Source organism: Eptesicus fuscus, chromosome 4 (assembly GCF_027574615.1).
Source record: "Eptesicus fuscus isolate TK198812 chromosome 4, DD_ASM_mEF_20220401, whole genome shotgun sequence".
Taxonomy (NCBI): Eukaryota; Metazoa; Chordata; class Mammalia; order Chiroptera; family Vespertilionidae; genus Eptesicus; species Eptesicus fuscus.
This window is the reverse complement of record NC_072476.1, coordinates 56454282-56478881: the sequence shown is the minus strand read 5'-3', so window position 1 is coordinate 56478881 and position 24600 is coordinate 56454282. Positions and strand designations below refer to the sequence as shown.

The 24600-nt window shown below is 44.4% G+C and overlaps 1 long non-coding RNA gene and 1 pseudogene across 1 annotated transcript; one reads left to right on the top strand and one right to left on the bottom strand.

Moving 5' to 3' along the window:
* Nucleotides 1-1739: 1739 nt before the first annotated feature.
* LOC114232612 (uncharacterized) lies at nucleotides 1740-23556 on the top strand. Its single transcript, XR_003618697.2, has 3 exons — nucleotides 1740-2013; nucleotides 20049-20244; nucleotides 23107-23556. It is a non-coding gene; the product is annotated as an uncharacterized LOC114232612 (long non-coding RNA).
* LOC114232623 (U6 spliceosomal RNA) lies at nucleotides 22114-22214 on the bottom strand (annotated as a pseudogene).
* Nucleotides 23557-24600: the final 1044 nt, after the last annotated feature.

Genomic DNA, 24600 nt, shown 5'->3' with positions numbered 1-24600 from the left:
GGTAGCAATTATGCTGTGTGTTAGGTTTGAACTGAAGCACTGGTGCCTTTGTTCTGAACATTTGAAATAAATGAAAATTTATTTGGTTTGGCAGTTTAGATTAGTTGGGTATAGTTTTATTATTGTCTACGGAAGATTGGGTTTATAATGATAAAACAATTAGCCATTTGACATATCACTGTCTGTTCTGTTTCTGCTTATTCTGAAAGAACTAGAAAAGCTCTCTTTCTTTTTAGCAACAATTTTTTTTTTTCTGTTTTCAGTCCAAAGGCAACATAAACCTATAGCATAAGGCCTTGGGAAAAGGAGAATTGGATATAAATGAGTTCCATGTTGATTGTGTTTATTCCACTGATATTATATGAATTCCTTTGAAAGTAAAGACAATGATAATGAATCTGATGGTACATTAGCATGTTGAAAACAATTTTAAAGAAGTTTAATTATAATTTTCTAGTAATTGGATCATGAAAGTGCATACAGTGCTATCAATTTTCCCTTAAAGCATTGATTATTTAATTTTGAAAAATTTTAAGCATTTCTTTGGCCAATTAACTAAGATTTTTATAAATAGTTTATTCTGAACATCTCTTTAAAGAAGTCTCTGCAGCATTATTAATTGAACTATCTGGTTTAATATTGACCTTGAATAGATTATCAGCCCATGGGGGTAGTCTACATGTAAACAGACTTAGGAGAAGTCTTGTAGACATGGAAGGAGAAACAGAATGATTTCTTGAATTTATATGGTGAGGTTTTTTTTTTTTCTAATTCAAAGCATTTTTTCTATCTAATCTTTTGTGAAACAGATATTAGTACATAACTGGTTTATTGTTATAACTGATTAATATAAGAACTAGAACTAAACTGCTGACATAACCCAGCCTAATGATGACCAAGCTCATAATGGCAATTATCACATTTTTTTCCATGCTATTGGAGCCTTTCCAATAGCTTCCATGAACTTCATTATCACATTTCAAATTTGTACCCATTACAAAAAAATAAAAAAATATTATTCTATTAACATTTATATCTTATTTGAGACTGAGTGATCTGGATATTTTCATTGCAATGTGATGGAAACTTCAGGAATATTAAGACATATGCATAAGGCAATATTACATAGTTTTTAAACTTTGTAAATATGTGTAAATGCCCAAATAATAGTTATTACCTGTATTGCTCCTGTCACCAAAGACAGGACACTACTTTAGGAGGTGAGTCCTAAAATAGTGTTTTTGGGGCTGAGGGAGATGACTGGTTTGTGTGTGTGTGTGTGCTTTTGTCTAGTGTCCACGGCTTCCAGCTGAAACTCTTCAAAGAATTTCTGGGCTACCAGTTCAGTGAGGAAAGGAGTGTCTTTTTCATTTGTTACTCTCTCACCTAAGGCAGTGGTTTTAGATCCAAGCAAAATTTAACTGAAATCTCAGCTCATGATCTAGTCAGATCTGAATATATAAATTATGGAGCCATATAACGTATTTCGTAGGGTGAGCCAGCTGAATCTGTAAACAAAAGGTTTTTCAAGCAAAGGACTGGCACATGTTACTGTGGTAGTTGGCCTCTAAGACAGTCCTGCATGACCCTTACCTCCTAGAACCCAAGTTCTTGTGTAGTCTCCTCCCACACAGACCACAGGGCTGATCTTTGTGACCAATAGAATTCAGTGGAAATGACAGTGTGTGACTTCTAAGCCGAGGTCATAAAAGGCATTGAAGCTTCTGTTTGGCCTTCTGCAGCTCTCATTGTGGGGAAAGCCAACTGTAAGGACCCACAGGCAGCTCTAATAGGAGGCCCACATAGGGAACAACTGAAGTCTCCTGCAACAGCCAGCACCAACACGTACCAGATAACTGAGCGACCCACCTTGCAAGTAGTACCTGCCGTCCTAGTTAAGCCTCCTAATTACTGCAGCAGCAGTCAGCACGGCCTGTGCTCTCAGGAGAGACCCTGAGATAGAGCTACCAGCCCAGCTGCTCTGAAATTCCTGATCCACAGAAACCATGAAAGGTAGCTTCTCTTGCTTTGTCATTAAATTCTTACCATGGTTATTTATTCCCCCTTAGTATGCTGATGAAGATATCTGACCTGAAAAGGGGACCTTTGGTGTATCTAGCTTAGACTAGGTACTCAGAATATTAATTGAATAAATGAATGAATACTTAAATGGAAGGAGTTAAAAATATAATGCAGGAATTTAGCTAAGCTTTTAGAAGTCAATTAGCATCCTGATGACCAGACAAATATTTTTGTATTGTTAAAACATTTAGCTTCATGGCATAGGAGATACATGGAATATGTTGAACAATAGGACATAACTCTAATCTCCCACCATAGAGCAGAGATGTTTGTTTCCACAGCAGTATTATGAGAAGAAAATAAGAAATAAAAATCATTTGATCTTTGGCAGAGATAGTGTGATGGTTAATGTAATATGTTAACCTATCTAGCCTATAGTATGTGGTATATTTAATCAAATGCTAATCTAGGTGTTGCTGGGAAAATATTTTATAGATGTGGTTCACATCTATAATCAGTTGACTTTAAATAATGTGCATGGGCCTCATCCAACTAATGAATGGCCTTAAGAGCAAAAACGGATGTTTCTGAAGAATTTCTGCCTCAAGTCTGTAGTGTCAACTTCTGTCTGAGTCTCCAGCCTGCTGGAGTGCAGATTTCAGATATACCAGCATCCCTCCTCCCCCCTAATCATGTAAGCCAGTCTCTTAAAATAAATCTTCTCCCACCCCTCCCCTGTCCCACACACATTCTACTGTTTTTGTTTGTTTGTTTGTTTCCTTCTGGAGAGCCCTGTCTGGTACAGATAGTTGCTGCTCAGTGGGTATGGATGTGCTGCTCTACATTTCCCCAGCCTTCCTCAGTTAGTTTGATGCCAAGTGATCAGGTTGGACAATGGGCTGTGGGCAGCAGTGACCCATGTCATATTTATTTCAAGCTGCTGAGGAGCCAGGATGCCTTTTCCTGCTTTCCCTGCCCAAATTGGTAGGACCTTGGAAACTATGTCGTAAAATAATATACCTATGCCGTAAAAGAGGCAGCCCAACTAGTATTGGACTATGATGTGAACAAAATTAAATCTTTGTTGTGTTAAGTAACGGAGATGCCAAATTATTTTACCCACTTATCCTATCTTGAATAACACTATCTAAATGGAAAGAAAATCAGGTCATGGGCATGTTAATCAGAGGTCTCTGGTTGTAAGTGAAGGACAAGAAAGAGCCAAAATGGGCAGGGCTTGCCCAAAATTCATATGCCTATTCTTAGGGGTGGGGTGGTTGAAGGATTGATAAGGTCAGCCCTACTCATATCACAGCAACTGAAAATTGGTTCGGGGAGATTCTCCAAAGGAAAATTGGGTTGCTGTGACCAGAAGTGGAAAGGAGGTCAGGGAGTCACACAATAGATTTCCATTGCAGGGGAGTAGAAGTTTATATGCCTTGTGGGTCAGGAGAAATGAAGTTGGGTTGCATATATAGAAACACAAATGTATTCGTGAAACACGCTTTTTAAAACTGAAGTGTTGTGAATGAGTGATAAGTTAGCTAGCTGTTGCAGTGTGATAATTCATTTTAATCAAAGAAAAAAGAGACAATTTGTCACATCTAGACCATGTATATCAATAATACATCTATCAATGTACAGAAGATGTCACATCTGGGTTGAAAGCAATTTAAGTGATATGATATCTCTTAAGAAATAAAAGCCAAGAGCAGGTTATTCCATATTGAAGTCATACCCACAATTACACATTATTTAGATAATAATGAAGTATTTAGAACTTGTTCAGAGAGCAATTAAGAAGCAGTTTAGTCACATTCTAATCTATTTTATGTATTGTGGATAAAACTAGTCAAATAAGAAAAGTAATTCAAATGAGGAAGCTCCTGTTTTTCAGTTATATTGTAGTATTTATATTGTAGTATGAAATAAGTAGCTAAATGAATTATGGCAATTATTGCTTATAAAGCACATATAATAGGCGTGTATGTCCATTATTAACGTAGTTTTGTGATATATATATACTAGTATATATATATATATATATATATATATATATATATATATATATATATATTCCACAATTGGTAAAAATAAATAAAATTGAGTACAATTATATATGTAAAGGTCACCGAATAGTTGCTGAAGATTTGAAAATTTTATACAAAAATTGTCTCATTTAAGAGGTTTTGAGGGAGAAACCAAGATGGCGGCATAGGTTAAACACCTAACCTGCAGCCGGGCACAACAATTTCAAAAATACAACTAGAGGTCAGAACGGACATCGTCCAGAACCACAGGAAAGTTGGTGGACTGAAATGCCCACAGCTGGGGAGAAGGAGAAGGCCACGGGGACAGTCGGGGAAGCCGTAAAAGCCTGAGGTATGGAGAAACGGGCGGAGACACGAGCACATGCGCCTGCGGGGAGGATGGAACCGGAGAGGAGGGGGCGGCTGATGACCTGGCCGGAGTTCACTGGCAGGAAGGAGATAAAGGCTCCGGAGTGCGCTGAGCACCGGCTCCGATTGCACTGAACCCCATTCCGGGCGAAACCCTGGGAAACTCACTAACTTTCGCAACTCCGCCGCCCCCGCAGGCCGCCCGGCCCGGGACGCTGGGGACGCCGCCGCAGCGGCGGCGCCCGGAGCCCGGCAGCCTCCCAGCACCCGTCCCCGCCGCGCAGACCCCGCTCGCCTGGTGCCGCGGGCCGCGCGCCCCGCACACCGGACGGAGGCCCGGGCGCCCTCTCCGTGCACCTCCCGGCGGCGCTAGACTTCAGTAGAGTTGACTGAATTCAAGGGATTAAGAAGTATAAATTGGAGGGACGCCGCGGCTGCGACGTCCGGAACACAGCGATGGCGGTGCCTGGAGCTCGGCGGCCGCCCAGCGCCCGTCCCAGCCGCGCGGCCCTCGTGCGCCTGGTTCTGCGGGACGCGCGCACCGCGCACCGGACGGAGGCCCGGGCGCCCTTTCCGTGCACCTCCCGGCGGCGCTAGACTTCAGTAGAGTTGACTGAAATGAAGGGATTAAGAAGTACAAAAAAGATGGCGGCGGAGGTTAAAGGCTGTTCTGTTGCCTCGCACCCAGCGAAATCGGAGGGGATGAGGTGTGGAGGTGCGTGGGTCTGGCTGGTGGCGGGGGAAAGGGGCTTTTGTTCCAAACCTAAGGGAGATTAGCTCTCCATCACCCTGAAACCCATCTTCTGGTGAACCCCGGGAGACCCAGATGCCTGCGGGGAGAGGCGGGTCTCTTGCAGAGGTGCGCCCAGCAATCAGTGTTTGCTGCGCTGGAGTGCGGAACGAAGGGACTTAGATACCTGGAAGGCAGAAGGACCAGACTCACAGCCATCGCGGCTCGCCGCACCATGGCCTGTTGGCGCCCTGAGACCCCGCCCCGCCCTGGGACCCGCCCCGCATGTTTTGAAGACCTGCCCCGCAAGTCTTGCAGGCACACCTGCGCCCCAAGCAACGGCTTATGCATGTGGGTGGACTGCCCTCTGGCAGCGGACCAGATGATCTGCTGTTCTAGTCGGACTGCTCCAGGGCCACTCAGACAGGAGGAAGAAACTACAGTTTTTGCTGTAATCCTTGCTGAGTGCCTAAGGCAGTAGCTGATCTACACCCCATTGGAGACCCAGAAACGAGGGCATCTAGTGGTCTGTGGGAGATGACACCAGATTTCAACCACGTGCATAAGGGACACATTCAACGGGAATATTCAGTGAGCGCCAAAGCTTTGCTGCACCAAGACCCGGCCCATAAACGTGTCTCCTGCACAGCAACTCTTCCTTTATAGACAAAGAGAGCCCCCCCAGTGACACCAACAACAATCAAGACTTAACTATACAAAGGAGGACCAAGATGGAGGCATAGGGCGGAAGCCTGATTGTTGCCTACCACAACAACTTTGAGACTACGACAAGAGAGCAGAGCAGACACCATCCAAGACCACCATAGGGCTGGCTGAGTAGATGCTCTACAACTAGAATAAAAGAGGGGTATGTGGGATGATGCTGATGCCGGTGACCCAAAGACCACACTTTAAGAACTACAGCTCAGGCGACACAAAAGAACTATGGCTCAGGCGATACAACAGCGGCCTGGAACGTGCTCAGCGCAGTTCCCCCGGCGGTCTCCGGCTGAGGGGACGGCTCCACTGGCAGCCAAGCACGGACAGACGAGCCCCTATGAGACATGGGGTGGGAGACTCCGCGCTTGCTGACCTCTGAGTCCGTCAAGAATCTCAACGCCCCGGAAGCGGCCAGGTGCGCATGCTCGGCGACCGGCCACCGATGCAGACCCAAGGGCCGACGCAGCGACGCCAGACTGGCCCACCGCCATGCACCGGATGCACCGGAGCTTCGCCGAGCCGCCGCCCGACGAGTTCTGCAGCAGCCATACTGGAGCTCTGGAAGGATGGCCAGGGGAATTGCTGAGGGGGGATTGACCGGCAGGAATTGGGATCGGGAAGACGGGGCCCCACTGAGACCCGGGTGCGGGCGGGGTTGCGCGCCTCTGGGCTCGGGTGTGGTCACACGCCTCTGGGTATAAGTGAGGCCTCACGTCCCTGGGTCTAGGTGAGGCCACATGCCCCTGGGTCCAGGTGAGGCCGGACTCCGGGTCCGGGTGAGGCCAAGTGCCCCTGGACCCGGATGACGCTGGATCCCGTGCCCGGGCGAGGCCAAGCGCCCCTGGGTCTGGGAGAGCCCACACACCCCTGGGTCCAGGCGAGACCATGTGTCCCTGGATCCGGGTGAGGCCGCGTGCACCTAGGCCCGGGTGAGCCCAAGTGGCCCTGGGTCTGGGAGAGGCCAAGCGTCCCTGGGTCCGGGTGAGACCATGTGTCCCTGGATCCGGGTGAGGCCTCGTGCACCTAGGCCCGGGTGAGGCCACGTGCCCCTGGGTCTGGGAGAGGCCAAGCGTCCCTGGGTCCGGGCGAGACCATGCGTCCCTGGATCCGGATGAGGCCTCGTGCACCTAGGCCCGGGTGAGCCCAAGTGGCCCTGGGTCTGGGAGTGGCCAAGCGTCCCTGGGTCCGGGCGAGACCATGCGTCCCTGGATCCGGGTGAGGCCTCGTGCACCTAGGCCCGGGTGAGCCCAAGTGGCCCTGGGTCTGGGAGAGGCCAAGCGTCCCTGGGTCCGGGTGAGACCATGCGTCCCTGGATCCGGATGAGGCCTCGTGCACGTAGGCCCGGGTGAGCCCAAGTGGCCCTGGGTCTGGGAGAGGCCAAGCGTCCCTGGGTCCAGGTGAGACCATGTGTCCCTGGATCCGGGTGAGGCCTCGTGCACCTAGGCCCGGGTGAGCCCAAGTGGCCCTGGGTCTGGGAGAGACCAAGCGTCCCTGGGGCCGGGTGAGACCATGCGTCCCTGGATCCGGGTGAGGCCTCGTGCACCTAGGCCCGGGTGAGCCCAAGTGGCCCTGGGTCTGGGAGTGGCCAAACGTTCCTGGGTCTGGGTGAGACCATGCGTCCCTTGATCCGGGTGAGGCCTCGTGCACCTAGGCCCGGGTGAGCCCAAGTGGCCCTGGGTCGGGGAGAGGCCAAGCATCCCTGGGTCCGGGTGAGACCATGTGTCCCTGGATCCGGGTGAGGCCTCGTGCACCTAGGCCCGGGTGAGCCCAAGTGGCCCTGGGTCTGGGAGAGGCCAAGCATCCCTGGGTCCGGGTGAGACCATGTGTCCCTGGATCCGGGTGAGGCCTCGTGCACCTAGGCCCGGGTGAGCCCAAGTGGCCCTGGGTCTGGGAGAGGCCAAGCGTCCCTGGGTCCGGGTGAGACCATGCGTCCCTGGATCCGGATGAGGCCTCGTGCACCTAGGCCCGGGTGAGCCCAAGTGGCCCTGGGTCTGGGAGAGGCCAAGCGTCCCTGGGTCCGGGTGAGACCATGTGTCCCTGGATCCGGATGAGGCCTCGTGCACCTAGGCCCGGGTGAGCCCAAGTGGCCCTGGGTCTGGGAGAGGCCAAGCATCCCTGGGTCCGGGAGAGACCATGTGTCCCTGGATCCAGGTGAGGCCTTGTGAAACTAAGCCCAGGTGAGGCCACGTGCCCCTGGGTACGGGTGAAGCCAGATCCTGGATCCGGGTGAGGCCGTGCGCCCCTGGATCCATCCGGGTGAGGCTGGGTCCCAGGCCCGGGTGAGACCACGCGCCCCTTGGGTAAGGGTGAGGCCACGTGCCCCTTAGTCCAGGTGACGCCGTGCCCCTGGGTTCGGCCGAGACCAAACCAGAGGGAGTCGGACCTCCGTTACCACCATTTGTCCACCATCCAGAGCTGAGGGGTCAGTGCTGACATGTACACATAAGGAACTACTGGTCATCGAAATTGGGTCTCAAAAGAACTGTTGGTCCAGGGGGAAGCTCGCTACAGATTGATTCATTTGCCTGTCAGCATAACTATTATTGCTCGTCTCACATTCAGTTCTTATTAGTAAATATCTAGTGACATATGATCTTGTTCATCTAGAGGAAATGATGAACAACATAGACTGAGGAACAAGAACAGAACCAGAAGTAAGGAGGCATCAATCGGACTATCGGGCCTCAGAGGGAGGATAGGGGAGGGTAGGGGGAGGGTGGGGGGAGGGGGAGAGTTCAACCAAAGGACCTGCATGCATGCATATAAGCCTATCCAACGGTTAAGTTCAACAGGGGATTGGGGCCTGCGTGGGGAGAGGGGTGGGATGGGAATGGGGGGATGAGGACAAATATGTGACACCTTAATCAATAAAGAAATTAAAAAAAAAAAAAAAAGAGGTTTTGAGAACAGTCTAATCAGCAATTGGGATTGATTGGATGCCATGAAGAGGAAAAATATATTCCACTTACTTATACTCACTTCCTTTTTCCTTTACTTTTTTTTTTTAAAAGCAAAAGTATTAAGTAGAAATATAGAAAACGAGAGCCTAGCAAAAGACTTGGAGAACAATGAAATTTGGTACATGTTAATTTTCTGTCAGGTTTCAGGATTATGTTCCTGAATTTTAATGGACCTGACAAAATTGGAATTCGTAGGATCTCATAGACATTTGGAAATTAACAGAAATTTGGAAAATATTGTAATATATACAAAATATAGACATTTAACATTAAAAAATATAAGTAAAAGTTTAAAAGGCACCTGTTTTCAAAACAGACCACAAGTTAAAGCTATAAAAAACCTGCACCAAATAGATAATTCTCTCCCTGAATCACTTTCTTCAAGAAACTTGCTGTGATGTTTTGATCTGTTGTAGAGATTCTTTTCTAAGTTTTTGAATTAAGTTCACTGCACCTCTACTCAGAGAATGTTGATCTAGTGCCTACCATGTCCTGGGTACATTAGCTGCATTTCCTAAGCTCAACGAGGTTAGGGACTGTCTGCAAAGAAGTGAGACGAATTTAGATCTGCTTACTCTAAATTCTGCTACAGTTTCTCAGTCTGCTGCCATGCCTCATCCATCACACACGTTATGTTATGGTTGGGCCACCTGTTCCTTATGATGCTCTGTTCACTTCTCCTTATCTTGCATGGGGCCCTCATAGAGCACTTTCAGTCACCTGATCTCCAGTCCCCTACAGAGTTTCAAACAAAACATGAATTATGCTTCTTAAGAGCGATTCACCTTGGCTCTGTGAGTCTCACAAGAATCAGAAGACCCACGTTAGTGTTTCAGCTCTCGTACTAGCTATGTGATCTTGGACAAATGGCTTAAACTATTAGTGCTTCTGTTCTCATTCTTTTTTAAAAAAATATATATATTTTATTGATTTCAGAGAGGAAGGGAGAGGAAGAGAGAGAGATAGAAACATCAATGATGAGAGAGAATCATGGATAGGCTGCCTCCTACAAGCCCCACACTAGGGATCGAGCCCACAACCTGGGCAAGTGCCCTGACCGGGAATCAAACCGTGACCTCCTGGTTCATAGGTCGACGCTCAATCGCTGAGCCATGCCAGCAGGACTATTCTCATCCTTTGTTCCTCTCATTTACCCATGAGATCCTCTGACCCTTTCTCCCAGCTTTGTGGAATTTCTAGTGATGCACACTTGAACTTATTTATTTTACCTGTATTTTTTCCTGTTGTTTTGCAATTCTTGTGTATTAGGTATGATTTTGCTCTGCAATTTTTTTGGGAACAATATACTTTTGTTACAAATTAAATGTGGCTTTTGAGCCTTATACTTTTAGTCTAATCTTTTTTATTTTGTACGGGGGAGGGGATGCAGTGGTAACCTACTACCTCTCTTTAAAGTTGTACAAACATGAGTGAAAAATGGGAGAAGATCCTGGTCCTTGTCCATTGTGTTGGTTGTCATTAATGTTCTTCCTGGAAAGAGCTGCTTCTCTCCCTTATTCACGTATTGCTGCTGCTGAAAGACTCAGAGGCCTTCATCCGGGGTTTCTGTACTGACTCAAGCTTTGTCTCAGAGACTGGCCTTGTCTGTGAAGTCAGGGCTTTGAGGCCAGGATGTTCCAAAGCCTTCTACCCGCCTGGTCTCTGGTACTGGGAGCGAGGGTTTGTGGATGTGCACCTCAGGTGAAAACCACAGTCTCCCTGTGTCTTCACTAGTCTCCCAGAAGCTGCTCTTCCTTCTCCAGGCTGAGCCATTTTCGGAAATGAGTCCAAACACAATTCTATGCCCTCTCCCCACTCAGATTATCCAACCTAGTAACTGGAAGTTTGTTTTGCTAAGGGTCTGGGCACCTGTAATAAAATGGCAGTTGCATTTCTTCTGAGAGTCGCATATAAGAGTGGGAATAAGATACATTGCTATCTGAGTAAATGATTCTGCAACATTGTTCTTCATGTGTATTTTAAAAGGGTATCAATTATAAAATCTGGAGCAGGGATGGTGAATGCATGACTTTTCAGCTACTGCTTTCACCCATGGCAGATATTGTTAATTAATCGTTTCTATCCGTGGTTTACACTTGCTTGTTAATTCTCAATACAGTGGGTAAGAAAGTCAGTGCTAATGAGGAGATAGAAGGCTAGGTAGAGAGGGACTGGGATGTGGAGTGTTGCAGACAAGGGCAGGATACAACTTGCTGACTGAGCCCTGTTTGGAGAAAAACCACAGAGACAGACAAAATGACCTAGAACTAGACCTAGCTGGGCAGGGAAAACTAGATCCAGCTAGGTGGAATTGCTAAGGCAACCCAGCTGGGGGTGGGGGTGGGGTGGGGCAAAGAAGAGCGCCAGCTGGAGACACAGCTTTAAAATATATGGTTGTGCCCTGGCAGGTTTGGCTCAGTGGATAGAGCGTTGGCCTGTGGACTCAAAAGTCCCAGGTTCGATTCTGGTCAAGGCATGTGCCTTGGTTGCGGGCACATACCCAGTGGGGAGTGTGCAGGACGCAGCTGATTGATGTTTCTCTCTCATTGGTGTTTCTGGCTCTCTATCTCTCTCCCTTCCTCTCTGTGAAAAATCAATAAAATATATTAAATTAAAATATATATATATATATATATATATATACACACACACACATATGGTTGTTACTAAGACAGGCAGCTTGCAGATAACCAATCACAAGGCAGTGAGGCATATAATCAATCCCAATGATGTTGCTGAGGCAGAATTATTTAAAAGAACCAATCAGAAACTAGCAAGCATGTATCTCTCACTAGATAAAAAATTGCACTCTCCCCCGCTCCCCCCTCTCTCTCTCTCTCTCTCTCTCTCTCTCTCTCTCTCTCTCTCTCTCTCTCTCTCTCTCTCTCTCTCTGGGTTCCTGAGGCTCCTGTGGCAGGAGATATGCACCCCTGCACCCATGTGGCTTATGGCCATGTGGGCCTCCACACGTGGACTAATAGACTTTAATTAACTTGGATGCTGAACTACACCCAGCTGCCACATGGAAGGGAAGCTCTGGACACTGGCCTGCTCCTGAAACCCCAGCTGCACCTTTCCCAGGACTGGCTTCTCTCAGTGAACTTTGCTTCCGCTAACCGTTTTTTTTTTTTGTCTGTGAATCCATTCTTCAGTTTTGTGAGACAATGAACTCAGACCACCATATTTTGGTTTCACTAACAAATTTGAATCAGAAATTGAGATTAAAATATGCTTACTATCTGTTCCTTAACGACGTGGAAAATTCTAAAATTTAGTGATGTTGCCAGTGTTGAGAGGTGGAATGGGAAGATGAAGAGCAGGGGCGAAGGGGAGGAGAGGTGATTGACTGAGGTTGTGTTTTAGAGAGGTGATGGGCAGCATGTACTCCAGGTGAGCCCACCTTGGTTAACGCAAAAACATTCCGACCTGTAAAGAATTTTTGTGAGCTTATTTGAGCCAAACTGTCGACAGTTGCCGGAAAGCAGAATCACAACGGATTGGGGTAATACTCCAGAGAATGGTGGTTTTTACCATTTTTCATACATTGCAAGCAAAGGAGGAGAGGTAGGTGGGTGACATGAAATCCCTTGGTGATAGATTAGAGAGGCCTGAGAGAGTAAAGTGGGGAAACCTCTGGGATTGGATAAAGAGTAAAATGATAGACACAGACTTCTTTTACTTAGTGGGTACAGGGTAATTAACAGTCAACAATTAACGTGATATCAATAACAGAGAAGGAATTTATGGTCTCCTGTCCTGGAGCCCAGGGCATTTGGTTGTGGCCTGAGGGGTTTGGGGAAAAGGGAAGTTACAAGTTACCCTGACATTCCAAGGATATGTTATAGATGCAAAAAGACAGATAGGCTCAGTTAAGTTGTCCTTGTCAGGGAAGCTACCCGGCCTAGGAGGTGACTACCCACCATGACTGCTTTTAGTTAAAGGTATAATTTCAGACCATCCTTTGTGGTTACTTTTGGTCTTTGAGTTTGCAAGACCGCCATGCAGGCCTCCCCTGAGCTTGTCAGGTTAGCGTGTGGCCCCTTTCGTCCACACCTTTAACCTAGGATTTGCTCTTCAGCCTTTGTTGTGAGCATCTTAGGGTTGTGAGTCCATCCAAGCATAATTGGTCTTGGGAGACATACCTCCCAAAGAAGATGTCTCAGGCAGGCAGGAGTCGTTCTCTCTTCCTGGGGGAGGATCATCCTGCTTGTTCTTATGTTGTAGAAGACCGAAGAAACCCAAGCGACGCTTAGAGAAATGGAGTTACAGCTTTACTACGCCGGCGGTCTCAGAGGAGTTGCCTCCCAAGTCTGAGCAAACCAATGTGGTGGAAGCTCTTCTTTTATCCCCTTTAGTTTCTTTGTCCCCCAAATATGGATGGGACTTCCGGACCTTTCGTGGGCTTTGCAAAAAGCCCCGTGTGTTGGGGGCTTTGAGACCATATCTAAGGGCCTGGCCTGGCGCCAGCGCTGATAACTCCCTCCGGGGGTTGTGTATTGTCCATGGTTTATGGCCTCTGTAAAATGTGAGCATTTAGGTAACAGGTCTTGCAAGACCAGATTGTGGAGAAAGGGGCAGTGACTAAATTATAGGTTATCAAGAATGTACATTAGGTTACTGCACAGATTGATTGCTAGCCCCCCCAAACATCAGGGTTACATTGGAATTAGCCTTTTAGCCTTCTCACTTAGGCCTTCACCATGTGGGATGAGCCCAGCTCACCCACACTGGGGAGGCCAATCTGCTTTACCAAGACCACCAATTTAAATGTTAATCTTACTCCAAAACACACTCACAGGAAAAACCTACAATAATTGTTGTAGGTGGTGGGAACGAAACCAGGTGTCTGACTGGTGGGTCAGACCAAACCTGGATTCAGCAACCTTGGTACTTGGGTTCTGGCTAGGAAAGAATTCAGAGCCAAGATCCAAACAATAAGAGAGCATTTATTTGGTCCATCACAGCAGCAGAAGAAGTAATTCCTAGAAGAAATGGGCTTAGGAAATAAGTTACAGAGGAAAAGAAGGGCCTTTGGAGTTCAGGAGTGAGGAAGCTAATGGTAATGTGCCTGGGGCAGAGAGGGGGAAGGGGAAGAGGAGGGCATGGGCATGCTCCCTGGAGGGAGAGTGCACTGGGACCTTCGTCCTAAGGGTTTTAAGGATGGAGATTTTAGGGGAGGTCCCAGCGGAAGATCTCAATAGAATATTCAGCAGTTTTCCAGGTGTGTCCTGTCAGGGTTGTGGTCTCCACTGATGGATTGGCTGGCACCAGGGCAGGGGGGTCATTATTCCATGCAGCTGGTCCTCACATTGGCTGTGGTCAGTTTTGTTGCTTTTGGGCCTGGAGCTGAAATACAACTGAGGCTAGATGTTATTTCTAGGGGGGAAGGGCCAGGGGCTCCAAACTGCAAGACCAGTGATATGCTAGGGGAGGAAAAGTCACCTTGGAGCTAGATCCCACCCTACAATTGTCTTTTGCTAACACCTGGGGCTTTCCACCTAGTGACCTTCTGTACCTGGCCCATAACCCTGGCTCCGCTCATGTCTGTCTAACTGCCTACAACATCATGTTTGGCCAAATATTGGGACACCTGGAAACTCTTTCCTGAAAGAGTGGAACTGGAGACAAATGAATTTTTACTCTTTGGGTCTAGTTTTTTCAAATGTCATGTAAGCTATAGTTTTATTTATTTTTTGTATTCACACACACACACACACACACACACACACACACACACACACGTTTATTTTTTTGTTTCCCTGAAAGGATTTTAGTAGACTATCCAGATTCACTAGCATAACAATTATAAATGTTATTTCAGAGTGTTAATTATCCAGATAACTAATACTCATTTAATAAAAGCCTAATGGATTCTACTTCAGAAGATAAACTTTTCCTAAATTTGTTTTGTAATTCCTAGAGGGCTGCCTACTCAAAGCCTAAAAACAGGAATGCATTAATCGTATATTTTCAAGTTACTTACTTTAAAGTCTCATGTGCATCTAATTTATGTTATTTAATGTATGTCAGGCATCCACATACAGGCACACTTATATATACATTTAAACTGTGAAATGAATTTTAAAATAAAATTCCCCTGTAGGATTTTCCATGGATCATTTCCCTTTTTCTACTTTTTTTGAATGGTGTTTGAAAACTAACTTTAGATGTTTGGTAAACATTGCTAAGATTTTTGGCTTTTTCTTCCTATATTTTCTCATGTGAAAGATAAGCAGCTGAGAGAAAACAGAACCAGATTTGGTTGGCCTTGATACTGAAACTGCACAACCCATAGGTTCGGGCTGCCTGTCAGGACTTGAGCCAATTAAGCAGAGACAGGGTTGAATCATATATGAGTGTTTATTCCAAAAATTCTGGCAGTATGGGAGAGCAGCAAGTCATTTATGAAAATCTGCTCTACCCCTTCCTATAAGCCAGCTGCTTAGATGGGTAGAAGGACAGAGATGATGTGGGGAAGTGGGCAAAAGGAATAAGAATGTGTGCAATGGTTACAGGTTACGGGCAATTCGGGCTGGGTTAATTAATCTCCATTGTTAAAGGTTGTTAATCTTTTCATGATAATAGGCAGTCTCAGATAAGGAGGGTTAAGGAGGGACAAGGAGAATGGACTGCATTCCAGGTTAACTCCCATGTCCTGGGCTGCGGTGTATACTTCTCAGCCAGGTTAGAATATGCTTTCTCTAGTCAGAACAGAACAATTAAGATTAACAGCATGATTAACATTTCTTATAACTATAGCTAACAATCACAGTTAACAGAGCATGATTAATATTTCTGCCCCAATGATACAAATTACAACTATTTATATTCCACACAGCTACCAAACTGGCTTTAAAAAAATAGTAACAACTTTAGCCACAATCTAAATTTTATCATATCAGCAAACCTTATAAACTGTGAAATCAAAACTAATTATACCAAGAGTTAAATCTAGTTTAGTGGGCATATGAATTTATAAAATCACAAAATCACAAGGAATCCTCACTTTTTTTCAATTCATTTCTGGAAAATGCATTATAAAAACATTGCATTTTCCCACAGGAACCTAAAATTGCAATTGCATTCCTGCTCAGTTACTCACCAGAAAATGTCATGGTTGTGACTAGCAATCCTATCTAATAAAAGAATAATATGCAAATTGACTGTCACTCCAACACACAAGATGGCTGCCCCCATGTGGTCAAAGATGACTGACCCCATGTGGACACAAGATGGTCATCACAAGATGGCCAGCAGGGGAAGGCAGTTGGGAGGGACCAGGTCTGCAAGAGAGGGCAGTTGTGGGCGATCAGGCCAGCAGGGGAGGGCAGTTGGGAGGGACCAGGCCTGCAAGAGAGGGCAGTTAGGGGCAAACAGGCTGGCAGGGGAGCAGTTAGGCATCAATTATGCTGGCAGGGGAGTGGTTAGAGGGTGATCAGGCTGGCAGGCAGAAGCGGTTAGGGGCAATCATGAAGGCAGGGAGGCGAGCAGTTGGGAGCCAGCAGTCCTGGATTGTGAGAGGGATGTCCGACTGCCCATTTAGGCCCGATCGATCAGGCCTAAACGGGCAGTCGGACATCCCTCTAGGGGTCCCAGATTGGAGAGGGTGCAGGCTGGGCTGAAGGACACAAACCCCATGCACGAATTTCGTGCACCGGGACTCTAGTCCTATATAATAAAAGCCTAATATGCTAAATGTCCAGTTGTCTGGTCAGCCGTTCAACCAATCAAAATGTAATATGCTAATGATATGCTAAGGCCGCTCAAACGCTCGCTATGATGTGCACTGACCACTAGGGGGCAGACAGTTGATCCATTGACCAGTCGCTATGATGTGCACTGACCACCAAAAGGCAGACGCTCCGATTGGTAGGTTAGCTTGCTGCTGGGGTCCAGTAGATTAGGACTGAGCAAGATAGGCTGGACATGCCCTGGAGCCCTCCCACAGTCCCTCCCCGGCTGGCCAACCTCATATGTCCCTCCCTGGTCCCGATTGTGCACTGGTGGGGTCCCTCGGCCTGGCCTGCACCCTCTTGCAATCTGGGACCCCTTGGGGGATGTCGGAGAGCTGGTTTCGGCCCAATCTCGCAGGCCAGGCCGAGGGACCTCACTGGTGCACAAATTCATTCACCAGGCCTCTAGTGTATTATAAAAGCAAAGATAAAATGATAAATGTACAATAAACTTAATAATAAAATAATTTTATAAGTGCTATATAGATTTAGAAAAATGGTTTCTCTGTATTCTTGAGATTGTACTCAAAACATTCTACTCAATGTTAAAATGTTGGCAAATAATTTAAAATGTTTAAAAAATAAAAAAACACTGTGGTGGTCAAAGAAAACATGGATATAAGACCTATTAGGCCTAAGTTTTTTTTTTTAGTTTTTTTTTTAAATGTTCTTATTGATTTCAGAGAGAGGGAGAGAGAGATAGAAACATCAATGATGAGAGAGAACCATTGAATGGATGCCTCCTGCATGCTTTCTACTGGGGATCAAGCCTGCAACTGGGCACGAGCCCAACTGGGAATGAACCAGTGACCTCTTGATTCATGGGTCTACACTCAACTACTGAGCCACACCAGCAGGGCAGGCATCAGTTTTTTTTTTTTTTTTTTTTTTTGGTCTCGTTAACCTTCGCCTGAGGATATTTTTCCATTGATTTTTAGAGAGTGGAAGGGAGGGGAGAGACAGAGAGAGAAACAACGATCGATTGGTTACCTCCTGCATGCACCCCAACCAGGGCCAGGGATAGAGCTTGCAACCAAGGTATGAGCCCTTGATTGGAACTGAACCTGGGGCCCTTCAGTCTGCAGGCCAATGCTCTATCCACTGAGCCAAACTGGCTAGGGTTAGGTATCAGTTTTTAGTGTTTCCTGCAGTTCAACCTTGAGCTTGAAGAAACAAAGTAATATTGAAAGAAGTTTATAATAACTTATCCAAGATTACACAGCAAGCAGAATAAGAGACTGGACTAAAACCTAGTTCTGTTGATTTTAGTTAATGTTCCTTCTATGTCAGGGAAGGAACACTTGGCGATGCACTTTAAAAAATGGGAAAGACCCTGGGAAGACAGAAGACGTTCCTTGCTGAAGGAAATCCAAGAATAGTGCCTCAAGTATTTGTACTCAGCGAAGCCAGAGGAGGAAAGTGAACTTAGGCCTCTGAGCAAGGGGAACCAAGCACACATTCACCTTCCACAGGCAGCATGCATGAGGCAGGTTAGGGTGATAACTGCAACCTCTGTTTAGGACTCCCACTCTGCAGCATTTAAAATTAATTTATTCAGACTTATTTGTTTAAGCTGCTATATTCTATATACTATGGAGAGTATAAATGTAATGGCATGTTTTCAGACACTAGAAATGGAGAGAAAACTTAAAAAGTAGAGTAAGGGTAACATATTTGACATAAAGTGAAGATGCTAACTACAACAGCAACAAAATAATTTAACAGTAATGTTGATTGCCTTCTTAGAATTTAGCTGGGCTTAGGGACTGATTTTAAAGAGCCAGGCAGCTTAAAAACTGCCCAGGGAAGTTTTATTGATGATTTGTTTCTGATCAATTTCCTTGTAGCAAGCAAAACGGGCTTAAATTATGCTGTTAACCTTACTGAACGCTCAATATTATGTTTGTCCTTTTAAAATTTAGACATTGCAGCATTTAAATATTTAAAGGCATCATTAAGCACTTCAGTCATGATGGGTTGAAGAAAGGTCCCTTTTTACTCATCTTCTCTATTATATCTACCTCAAAGGAGGATTTATTCAGGGAGAACACAGGGCTTCCTTTAGCCTTAGTTCAGAGGTCTACCTCCTTCTTTTCCTTTCCTTCCAAGCCTGGAGAATATTTGTTAGAACAACCTTCTCTGGGAACTGTAACCGAAGTCAGTAAAGGTGGTGGGAAATGAAATTTAGGTATCAATTAGGCAGACTTGAGTGAGTAACAGCACCCAATGTATTGGACAAACATGAAAATTGTGTCTGATACTATTTCCTAGTTGATGATTAAAATTATTCAGATTTTCTACTATATACCTAAACACCTTCTATTTTTTTTTTTTTTTAATCTTCACCCAAGGACATTTTCCCATTGATTTTCAGAGAGAATGGAAGAGAGAGGGAAAGACAGATAGAAACTTTGATGTGAGAGAAACACATTGATTGGTTGCCTCCTGAACGTGCCCCTACCGGGGCTTGGGCCAGGAGGAGCCTGCCACCGAGGCCTTGACTGGAATTGAACCCAGGACTCTTCTGTCCGCAGGCCCACGCTTTATCCACTGAGCCAAACCGGCTAGGGCCACCTATCTATCTATATAAAAAGCTAAGCGACCGTCCAACCACCTGACTGTCTGACCAGTAGCTGTGACATGCACTGACCACCAGGGGGCAGACACTCAACGCCAAAGCTGCTGAGCTGTGGTGAACTGCCCTCTCGCAATCCGGGACCCCTTGGGGGATGTTGGAGAGCTGGTTTCGGTCCAATCCCCGCAGGCCAGGCTGAGGGACCCCCCACGTGCCAGAGGGACCCCGCTTACTCTGCAGATGCCCTTCGAGCCAGGGCGCCGCCCCAGGTGCGTCTGGCAGAGGAGGGGCTGTGGGAAGTTGGCTCCAGGGCATGTCCGGCCCGTCTCACCCAGTCCCGCCTCACCGGCCACCTTCTAATTAATTTCCTTTCAATGTGCACAAATCAATGCACCAGGGCACTAGTCTTAGATAAATGATTAATAGTTCTCTTTATTTTTCTTCTCATATTTGAGAAATACTGACCTTCTCTGATGCAAATCTTAGGTTTGCATATGCCATATCCTATAGTATATAGTACATAGTACTAAAGTATCCTCATTAAATGATCTCTTCTCTCTCTGGCATTAATATAACATAATAATTTGAATCTTGGCTTATTGCTTGCTGGCTGTGACCTTAGGCCTGTTAGTTAACCTCTATGTACTTCAATTTCTTTAACTGACAATGGGGATATAGTAACAACGATTCCTCATAAATATTTTATAAGATAAATGAATTCACATTACAAAACATCTGCATACTGTGAGGTACCTAGTTAGTGCCATATGTATACTTGTTAAATAAATAAAAAAACTTTCCCCCCCTTCTAAATGTATATGTAGATACCTATCTAAGTCCAGACTTCTGTTCAACTAATAGATTAATTTGCCATCTTTCCCTTGTCTTCACTTCTCTTCCCCTCCCTAGTCTCATATTAGCCTTCAGAGTGGGAACAAAATAAGAAATTACCTGGAAAGACTGGCCTGTGTTGTGACAACTTTTCAAGCCTGAAATTACAGACTGACCAGTTAGTATACTTTGGGAAGGAAGTAACGAAATTCACTTCAATGCCACTGCTTTAAATTGACTCACAAAGGAAGGGGTGCAGGGCCGGCTTCACTCTGTGAGTATGACTTCTTTTCTCTGTAGTTCCTTGGCTTTGCTCCTTCCAGTACAATAGTTTTTTCCTGAGTCGGCTTTGCAAAATGCCTTTAGAAGTTCTAGGCTCCACAGAATGGGCACAGAGAGGATGAGAGGGACTCTATTTTGCTTTTGCTTCATGACTTACTGATCCTTATTAGGTTACAAGCGGATTTTTGAACCAACTTTTGAGGCTAAAGGACCACCATAAACTAATTGGATTAGCTGAACCAATCTCTAATATGGGGGATGGCAATACTCTTTGACAAGGAGGCCTCACTGGTGCTAGGGTCCATCCAGTTTCTATGAAAAAAATATTGATAATGGTGGGAGGAGTCGATGCCTGAATAAGGATGGGATTGCGTTAGAAAAGAGGAAAGAGTAATGGATACTTTACACACAACTATTGGTCATGTTTTCTATGTGAGAAGATTAGAAATCTTTGTTACTGCATCAGTGTCAGTAGCAGATGTCTGAATGAGGAAACAGTCCTGGCTAGTGCACCTTCAGATGTCATAAAGTGACCTTTTATTTTTATTTATTTTTTAATCCTCACCCGAGGATATGCTTTTATTGATTTTAGAGAGAGGAAAAGAGAAATAGGGAGGGAGAAACACTGATATGCTTCTTTTCATATGCGCCCCCCCACCAGGATTGATCCCGCAGCCTAGGTATATGCCCTGACCAGGAGTTGAACCCGCAACTTTTTGGTGTACTGGATGACACTCCAACCAACTGAGCCACTGAGCCAAGGCTTTTAACGTATATACGTAACTAGAGGCCCAGTGCACGAATTCGTGCATGGGTGGGGTCGGGCTGGCCCGCCCCAATGGAGGCCAATCAGGGAGGAGGGGCCAAGGGTGGTTGGCCGGCCGGCCCCGCCCCCTGGTCCAACTCCCAGTCAAATTCCCTGTCAAGGGGACAATTTGCATATTAGCCTTTTATTATATAGGATGTTTGGGATTTGTTTGGTTGTTAGGCCTAGGCATAATTAAGACAACATAACCAACCTTGTCTGTCCATGTGTTGACTATGACAGCAGGGCTGCACAAATTTAACTATAGTTTCTGGGCTTATTTTTTCAAAAAAAGTAACCATAGTATTAAATATTTTTTATTTTACTTTGAAATAATTTTAAACTTGTAGAAAATTGCAAGGATGGTACAATTGACTTTTTTCTCTGAACCATTTGTAAGTTGCTGACACGATGCCTGATACATTCCAATACTTACGTGTGATGCCAAAAGCAAGGACATGCTCCTACCTAAATACCATCTAAGTATCAAAACCAAGAAACTGACATTGCTACATTACTTCTAGGTAGTTTTCGACCTCATTCATATTTTGGCAGTTGTTCCAATAATATATTTTATAGCAAAAGAACCCAGCCAAGGATCATGTGTTGCATTTAGTTTCCCTTTAATCTCCTTCAGCCTTGAATCTCAGTCATCCTTGACTTTCTTAGACCATTTACTTGGTATAATAGCCCTCAATTTGGGTGTATCTGAGGTTTCCTCACAATTAACTTTAGATTATGCATATGTGGTAGGTATCTGACAGAAACAAGTGATGGTGTGTTCCTATTATTGCATATCATTAGGTGCGCTATGATTTTAATTTGTTCCATTATTGGTGATGATCATTCTGAATCCTTGATTATGGTGGCATCTCTCAGGTTTCTCTACTGTAAAGTTACTCAGTTCTCTTAATAATTATTAAGTATTTGGGAAGAATTTCTGTGCAGAGGTAGATTGGTCTTCAGGGCTAGCTTAATGATACTCCTTTATTTTCTTTTTGCAATTTTGTTAATTCTTTTTATTAGTATATCTAAATATGTACATGTATCTTTGTAAAAAATATGAAATGCTTCATGAATTTTCATGTCCTCCTTACACTGGGACCATGCTAATCTTCTCTGTTGTTCCAAGTAAATACCTCATTCTTTGTCAAACTTTCACCCATTAGTTTTAGTATCTATTGCTATATTTTGGCTGAATTGTGTTATGATAAAGGTTGCCAAGATTAATTTTTCTAATTTAAGCATTTCTTCTATACTTATAATTGCCATTCTAGTGCAAGGTTCTTATTTATTCATCTATTTACTTATTTATTTACATTGATATGAACTCACAAATTATTTACTTATTGATATGGGCTCACAAATTGTTATTAAAATGGACTATAATTTTCTTATTTATTTTGATGTTCACATTGTTCTTGGTCTGGTCGGTGGATGTTCCTTCATACTGGCTTCTGTGTAATTTATTATTATTATTTTCTCACATAAAAAGATGTTCCAGACTCATCTTGTACTTCCCCAACTTCAGCCCCAGAATCAGACATTTCTCTAATGGGCTTTGCTTCTCTTAATGGAGAATGGTATTTAGAAATCAAGACTTAGGGTTGGATATTTTACTATTCTATTTTTCAATTCAACATACCAAAATCCAATTTTAGCTTTCTTAGAGGAATAACGTTCTTAATTATGTACAGGATATTGGGTAGTACCCAAAATACTCCCGTGAAATGTTCTACTGTATTAGTTTCCAATGGCTGCTATAACAAATTACGAGAAACTTGATGGTTTAAAATAACACAAATGGCCCTGGCCAGGTAGCTCAGTTGGTTAGAGCATTGTCCGGATATGCCATGGTTGCAGTTCCATCCCAGGTCAGGTCACGTACAAGAATCAACCAATGATAAGTGGAATAATAAATTGATGTTTCCCTCCCTCCCTCCCTCCCTCCCTCCCTCCCTCTCTCCCTCTTTCTTCCTCCTCTCTCTCTAAGATCAATAAAAAAATAATAAAAAATTAATAAAATAACACAAATGTATTCTCTTACAGTTATGAGGCCAGAAGTCTGAAATCGGTTTCACTGGGCTAAAGTCAAGATGTCGGCATGGCTGATTCCTTCAGGAAGCTGAGGGAGAGCATCTGTTCCATTTTCTAGAGGCCACCTGTGTTCCTTGGCTCAGGGCCCTTTCCTCCACCTTCAAAGCTCATTCCTCTGATCTCTACTTTTCTCTTCCGGTCTCTGCAACTGGCTTTCTCTCTTTCTGACTCTGACTCCTCCTGCTTCTCCCTTGTGATTGCATTGGTCCTACCCTGATCATTGCCTCAGCTCAAAATCCTTACTTGAATCTCATCTACAAAGTGTCTTTTACCAGGGAAGGTGAAATGGTCACAAGTTCCAGGGATTGGAACACGAACATCTTTGGAGCCACTGCAACACAAACACTCAATCTGTTTCCATTTTCTAATTACGTGTGGAATAAATTTCACGTTTGAATTGTATTAATCGGCACACTTGCATGTGAAAGTGTCAAAGGGCTTTATTGGCTCCCATAAATGAAAGTCTCAGGGCTGTCCTCTATAGGTCCTGTTGAATCCAAGAGGTCAAATATGTTGACAGGAATCTTCCTCCCCTCCTGCTTCCCTTTGAGTGTATCCTTAGCCTGGCTTCTTTATCCTATTGACAAGGTAGCCTCTAGTACCTCCAGGATTTATTCTTCCGTTTTGGAACCCCAGGATAGAAACAGTTCCCCACCCCCCCCCCCACTATAGTTTCAATAAACTCTAGTTAGTGAGTTCCATTGATCCAACTTTAATGCGGCTCTGTAAATCAAATGTTTGTTGCTCTTATTGAAATTGCAACCATCTTATATATATTTTAGTTTATATACCACTTGATATATTATTACTTTATTTATTCAGTTAAGGCTTTTCTCAACTTCCTTTCTCTCAGTCTTGCTCCTTTCTTTTTTAATACCTCTTCACCTAAAAAAGAATCAGATGGTATATTTGTGATTCTTAATGCTTTTTAAATTTCTGTTTTAACAGTTGAAATTTGTTTTTGGAGATAAAAATAACTTAGCAAGAAAATGTGAACTTATTGTGGATGATAATTTAATTATTTAATAGTTATTAATTATTCCACTAATATAATTAATTATTAAATTTAATAGCTTTGTTTTTATTAAAGTGATTTTTATAATAGAGCATTTAAGTAAATTCTTTTATGGCACTTTCTTATCATGTGTTAGTGAACCCTGAGGTGGGAATATAATGCATGGTTGTTAGAGACAGTTAGACTTAGAAAAAAATATGAAAAATATATTTACGTGAAAGAAATTAAAAGCTTCATATGCTTTTAACAGTTTCTGTGGTGTTGTTTTCTTTGGTGTTTAGGTCGCTGCTTTATTTTGTTTCTATCCCTGAAATATTTATGATGCATAAATAGATTTGGGCCACCTGCTGATTTGAATAAATAAGTATAGTATCTTTAGGGATCAATCAATAGGGATTGCTCTTTTTCAAAATTTTCTAGTATCAACTATT